At 44.2% G+C, this 6,708-nt stretch overlaps 1 long non-coding RNA gene across 1 annotated transcript; it reads left to right on the forward strand.

The window, feature by feature from the left end:
• Positions 1–93: 93 nt before the first annotated feature.
• Positions 94–3,731, forward strand: LOC121393605. The gene is made up of 3 exons (XR_005961183.1): positions 94–501; positions 736–814; positions 3,365–3,731. It is a non-coding gene; the product is annotated as an uncharacterized LOC121393605 (long non-coding RNA).
• The last annotated feature ends 2,977 nt before the right edge of the window (positions 3,732–6,708 follow it).

Consider the following 6,708-nt stretch of genomic DNA (forward strand, 5'->3'; position numbering starts at 1 on the left):
ATGTTATATAATGCATCCGCATCGACGTTTCATGGTCTTGCACCTTTATATAAAATTTAGCAATAAAGTTACAAAATTTAAACCATATATAATCCCGCCCATCTAGTGACAACACAACACTTGATTGGTAAAATCCAACATACCAGTAATTATCACAAAAGAATCAATAAATTGGTGACAATAGAAACATATTAATACATTTAGAAAAGAAAAAGTTGTCAGGTGACACAATAGGAGTCAGATCTAATGTTTTAGCAGAATTCAGCGCTGATCTAGAAAACAATTGAATGAGCAATATTCATTAAGTCCATTGGGGGAAATTGTGCCAAGGGTTTTAATCCAAAAGGATTCACGTTGCAGTTTCCTGCTGATAGGAGCAACCAGGGTCGGACTGAGGCCTCCAGGGTCTGTCCCATTCCCTTCACCCTTGGAACAGACAGGGGAGCGGGTCCTGGGGCCACTGGCCCACTCTCACACTGGGAGCACTGGCTGGAGTATCAGGTATGTAAATACAATCACTTGAAGGGGGTAACTTTTAGTGCTCCAGTGATTGTTGCCTTTCCTTCTGGTTAAATTGTAACGTGGTTAAAGAAGCTGTGACTTTGTTGTGACTGAGGCCTAGTTCAGTTTTATTTGGGGGTTGGTTTAGTATTTGTGTATATCTAATTGCTGGGTATAGAAGTATCGTTTATATGTTATAACGTGGTTACACTGATCATATCATTCTCTTCCCAGTACATTGTCAGATAATCGGCAGTGATATCTGTACGTATATCTGTCCTGCCCTCACTGACAACAGACGGATCTGGAAACGGTAAGGACAGGGATGTTTACACTACTGATTGTATCATTACATAAGCAACTCTACAGCTACATACATTTCTAATAATACATGTATGTAGTAGGGTCTGGTTTGCACAGGAAACAAATTATGTAAAATTAAAGGCTAACTAAACCAAGCCAAGGCCTGGGCCGGTATTACAAATTTACAGTCAATGTATCAGCCGGTAAATTTGTAATCCCTCTTGTTCCGCCACTGGCCCGCCTCAGATCCCCTACTCACCTAATCCAAGGGCTGCAGTCCCTTCCTGGCGAAACTCCATGACTCCGCCCCTGAAACGACACAACCCCTCTCTGGCCTGCCCCCACCCTCTACGTAACTGACCTTTAGGGCCAGAACTAAAAGGTGGCAACCCAGGGGAGGTGCATGTGCCGAGCAATCTTTTTTACAGTCTGTGAGACCCTGCCAGACTCTCAGTGCCACTGTATGCTGGTGCCTAAGTTACTCTCAGCATAAGTGAACCCTAAAGTATCCAGAGTGTACGCAGGGCCGCCATTAGAAATCACGGGGCCCCCGTACAACAAAATGTTCAGGGCCCCCTGGTCCCCAGCCCCCAAGCCCCACCCCAGATCCCACCCACTCCACACTACAGTTAAAAGACCACATAGACATCAGTGCTAAAAAACTTAGCCCCCCCCACACACACACACAAGTTATAAAAAGCTATTGATGGTCAGGCCAACCTACAAGTTTAAAAAAAACATTGGCCCCAGGGCCCCCCATAAAAGTTTTTTTTTAAAAAACATTGGTGATCAGGGGCCCCCGTGCAAGTAAAAAAAATTTGATGGCTTGGGCCCCCCCCCCACAAGTTATAAAAAGCCATTGGTAAACAGGGGCCCCCCTGCAAGAATAAAAAAAAAAACTGGCCAGATCCCCCCAAATTTTTAAAAAAATTCCTTGCCAGGGTTTAGTGTCTAAGGGGGGCCCGGCCATGCTTCACTTACTTAATTAGCCGGGCCCCTTGTCTTCAGCTGCACAAAATAGGAGCATGGAAGCTTTTCTCCTATTAAGATTTCCTCTACCCTGGTGGTCCTTTAAGAATAAGTCCCCGGTAACGCTGTACAGGGATTGGATAAGGGGATCCAATCCCAATGCAGATTTACCGGGAGTTATTCTTAAAAGACCAATGAGGTTACAGCAAATCTTAATAGGAGAAAAGCTTCCGTGCACGGGGCTGCTGTGCAGCAGGCTGAAGACAGGGGGTCCGACTTATCAAGTAAAGCTGGATTTTTAAAAAGATCCGATCGTCATCGTGAGACCACGATTATCTCGGAACGATCGTACGAATTGTCCATCAACTAAAAAGACCAATTTGCCAGGAAAACAAAGGGGAGCTGCCTGCTTGGCCCTGCAAACATAGATAGATTGCACTGGGACCGACAAAGATTTTTTAACCTGGCCGATCAATTTCCTGACAGATGTCAGCCGAAAAATCGTAAGATGTTCGATCGTTCAAATCCCACTAACCGCACGATAATTTCGAAGGATTGGTCGGACTTCGCTAAAATCCGTCATTTGGCAAGAGAAATCTTTGCGTCTATGGGGACCTTAAGTGAAGCATGGCTGGGCCCCCCCTTAGACACAAAATCCTGCGGGCCCGGGACAACTGTCCCTGATAGTGGCCCTGAGTGTACATGTTAGCATACTTCTAGCTCACAAAAGATGTTAGTGCCTTAAAGGGGAAGGAAACCTAGTTGGCGCAAAAACCCTCCCCCCCTCCCGTGTGTTGCCCACCCTCCCTCCCCCCCCTGGCCTACCCGTCCCGCTGGGCAAATGCCCCTAACTTGTTACTTACCCTTCTGCACAGGTCCAGTCCAGGGAGTTCACAGACGACATCTTCTTCCACGCAATCTTGTTCCTGCTTTGAACGGCGTTTTGGCGCATGCGCAGTAGGAGCATTTCGCCGGTACGGATCTACTGCGCATGCGCCAAAAGTCACAAAGTACTTTTGGCGCATGCGCAGTAGATCGTACCGGCGAAATGCTCCTACTGTGTATGCGCCGTCTGCAGGGTATAAACAAACCTTTTTGAAAAAACAAAAAAATGGAACCTTCCCATGCTGTGGATATAACCATTGCAGCAGTGTGGTAAAAGGTGAATGGATACATCATCCCCTAAAAGGGACCCGTATCCCAATTAAAGGTTTCTATACATGTGCTTCTACCTATGTAGTGTATAGTTTAAAATGCCCCTGTGGAAAATTATATGTTGGGAAAACCATACGTTGCATTAGGGATAGATTAACAGAGCATAAGTCAGCCATATTAGAAATAAATTGAACCAGCCGGTAGCCAAACACTTCAACGAAAATGGCCACACAATTAGTCAACTGCGTTTTCAAATTTTGGACTCAGTATCAAAGAGGAGACGTGGGGGAGATCGTGGCAAGGAGTTGCTACGTAAGGAGGCCCATTGGATAAAGAAACTGGGTACCATGTCCCCACAGGGTTTAAATCAGGAGTACGATCTGAGTCCATTTTTATTTAAATAATAATTGTAAAGAAAATATTTTATCTTTTGCAGGTTTCATTCAAATCATCTGTCTACTCGGGAGTGGGCTATTACCTTGAATGGACAGTACCATATGACAGATAAGCCAATTGTCTATACTATACAGACTCTGTATGTAAGAAATATAAAGTAAAGGTCTATGATGGATACATTTGTATTAAAATAATATGTGCAGAATGAAACATTGTTATATGTTTTAATGATACTATGTTATAATATGGTCTGACACTAGGTGGCGGTGTATTTTAGGCTATTTAAAGCCATGTGGTTATTGAATTTTATGCTTGACAAAGAGTGGAGTGCCACTCGAAACGTTGCACTGTGTTGCTATGCTGCTATGCAATGCTTTGCAAACAATAAAGGCGGTCTTAATGAAAAATTGGAGTGCTGTCGATGGATATACTTTCATGCGCCGTTCAAAGCAGGAAGAAGATCGCGTGGAAGAAGATGTCGTCTGTGAACTCCCTGGACTGGACCTGCGCAGAAGGGTAAGTAACAAGTTAGGGGCATTTGCCCAGCGGGACGGGTAGGCCAGGGGGGAGGAGGGAGGGTGGGCAACACACGGGAGGGGGGGAGGGTTTTTGCGCCAACTAGGTTTCCTTCCCCTTTAAAGGAGAGGAATTTTGGTGCAGCCTGCCATACTACTTTCCCCCTGCTGCACCCTTCATTGTTGCTGATTATATTGAGGGGAACTGAAATTGCTCATTTCAAACAGGCTTTATTTCCCTTTTAGAATAAGACCCACAGGGTGAACAGCCATGGAGAGGGGTTGTGGGAGGACAAGTCCATGCCTACAGTCAGGGTTGAACTGGGGAGCCCGGGGCTGCTGTTTCAGGCCCCCCTGCCTCTGCCGCAAAGCCCCTCCAGACCCCTGCTACAGCCGTAACCCGCTTAAGCCCGCGTGAGCATGCTTGTACCAGGTCCAGACTGAGAATTAAAATAGGCCCTGGCATTTCAGGTACACAGAGGCCCAAACAGCCCACATAGAGGCCCTAACAGCCCCCACCAGCCCACTAAATACCTTATAGCAGCCCCTCTGGCATTTGCCAGAACCCACAGATTGCCAGTCCGGGCCTGGCTCGTACCTTATTGTGACGTGACCAGGGCCAGAGAGGGTGGTCGAGAGCAGCAAGGACAGGGAGCAGGTCAGGGGTGGCAGGGCCCACGAGATCCGGGGCCCATGAGATCAGGTTTTTTTCCCAATGTCTCCCGGGCCCAGTCTGCCTACAGTAGTATTTATATTGTGTCTTGAGATTATTCCATGATTACAAACATAATGAAACTGTGAAGCAGTCATAGCAGCCATAGGCTGCCAATTTCTGTCCATGTCCCTCCTGAATAACTTTAAAGAGGCACACATGCAGTCTAATTAGGGAAGGGATAATATACCTGTTAGTTGGTTTCTAACCATGCTACTCCCATTGAACTCAATGTTCTGCAGAACCATGTCCAGCAGGGTTGGTAGCCACTAAGTTTGGGCACATCACTTTGGTGGAAGTAGGGTATACTGTTGAGGAAGGGGCTGGGGGATGTTGTGCTTTGGCCCTAAAACTCATGGTACACTGGAGGGTTTCAGCCAATTAAATAGTCCTAGAATCTTGTGACAGTGGCAGGTTCAGATGCTTCTCCAATGGCTGAAAAATGCACAGAATGCATAAGCATGAAACAATAAGGCATTTTTGGGGTGATGCTATATAATAAGTGACTAAATTCAAATGTTAGAGATTTGTTGCCTATCGTGCATTGAGTAAATTAGGGGACATTAGGCCTATTGTCATGATGGGGTGGAAGATAATGAGAATCTGTATGTCACTTTTCTGCCAACAGAATCATCCTGCCAGTGCAGCATTACATTTATCATCCATTGGTTACAATTTCTAATTAAGAACCGATTGAAACCGTTGTGCCTCAGCTTTCTGCCTTGGTGGTGCACTTGCCACTATGAATACCAAAGAAACATCCCACACACAGGTGTATGTAAAGGAAAGTATGCTTTATTACAAAAACACACAAGTCACAAAAATAGATTTAAGGGGATCATGAAATAAAAGGCACGTTTGTCCAAGTGCAGTAACCCATAGCAACCAGTCAGCAGGTAGAATTTACTGGTCACCTGTTGAAAGACAAACGTCTTATTAGTTGCTGTGGGTTACTGCTCCTGGGCAAATGAAAGCCTTTTATTACATATAGGGGTAAGAGTTTTGTGAACAGATGCACTTATTAACAGACTTAAGATTAAAGTCACCAATCACAGGACACCAACAATTAACAAACGAAAATATAGTGAGACAAAGCAGTATATATATATCTATCTATCTATCTATATATATATATATATATATATATATAGATATAGATATATATATAATAGAACAAAAAACAGCACCAGGGGTCTTGACATGAAAATAGTGTTATATTGTTACATGGTATGTATAACCGACGTTTTAAACATATTAAATTTATATTATAATAGCAGCAAACATCAGGTTTACAGTTTAAACCAAGTAGTATGGCCAGCACATCAAAAAGTTGCAATGTGCCATATGCATTTGTGTATTTTCTACGGAGAGTTGGTACATGACGGCAGGGCCAGATTTACATAGCGGGAGCCCCTAGGTCCACTGTCGTTTGTCGCCCCTGTCACCTCCCCTTTTTCATGCAAATTTTCATCATCGGGACCGGAGCAATGAGTATTGGCGCACGGGAAATTTAAAAAATGATCGTATCTCCTGCATTTACCCAGAGTTTTTTAACCAATGTGGGTGTGGTTGGGTAGTTTGCCGCCCCCTAAAATCCTGCCCCCCTAGGCCCGGGCCTTTCCACAAATCCGGACCTGCATGTCGGCATTTAATACAATGGAAGGTTAAGGCAGGCTGCCTTGAGAAAACTAGGGGTTACACAGCACAGTTCTATGGATGGAACATTAGCACTCTGATAACAATGGATAAGAATAGTATTTCATCCTTGGTTTAATCATTACATGTAATACCATAGCGATATTAAAGGGATACTGTCATGGGAGAAACATTTTTTTCAAAATGAATCAGTTAATAGTGCTGCTCCAGCAGAATTCTGCACTGAAATCCATTTCTCAAAAGAGCAAACAAATTTTTTTATATTCAATTTTGAAATCTGACATGGGGCTAGACATATTGTCAATTTCCCAGCTGCCCCAAGTCATGTGACTTGTGCTCTGATAAACTTCAATCACAGCAGCCTGCCAGAAAGCATTTCTCTCCTAATAAAGTGCAGGCACAAGTCTCATGACCAGGGGCAGCTGGGAAATTGACAATATGTCTAGCCCCATGTCAGATTTCAAAATTGAATATAAAAAAATCTCTTTGCTCTTTTGAGAA

The sequence above is a fragment of the Xenopus laevis genome, chromosome 5L (assembly GCF_017654675.1).
Source record: "Xenopus laevis strain J_2021 chromosome 5L, Xenopus_laevis_v10.1, whole genome shotgun sequence".
Lineage (NCBI taxonomy): Eukaryota > Metazoa > Chordata > Amphibia > Anura > Pipidae > Xenopus > Xenopus laevis.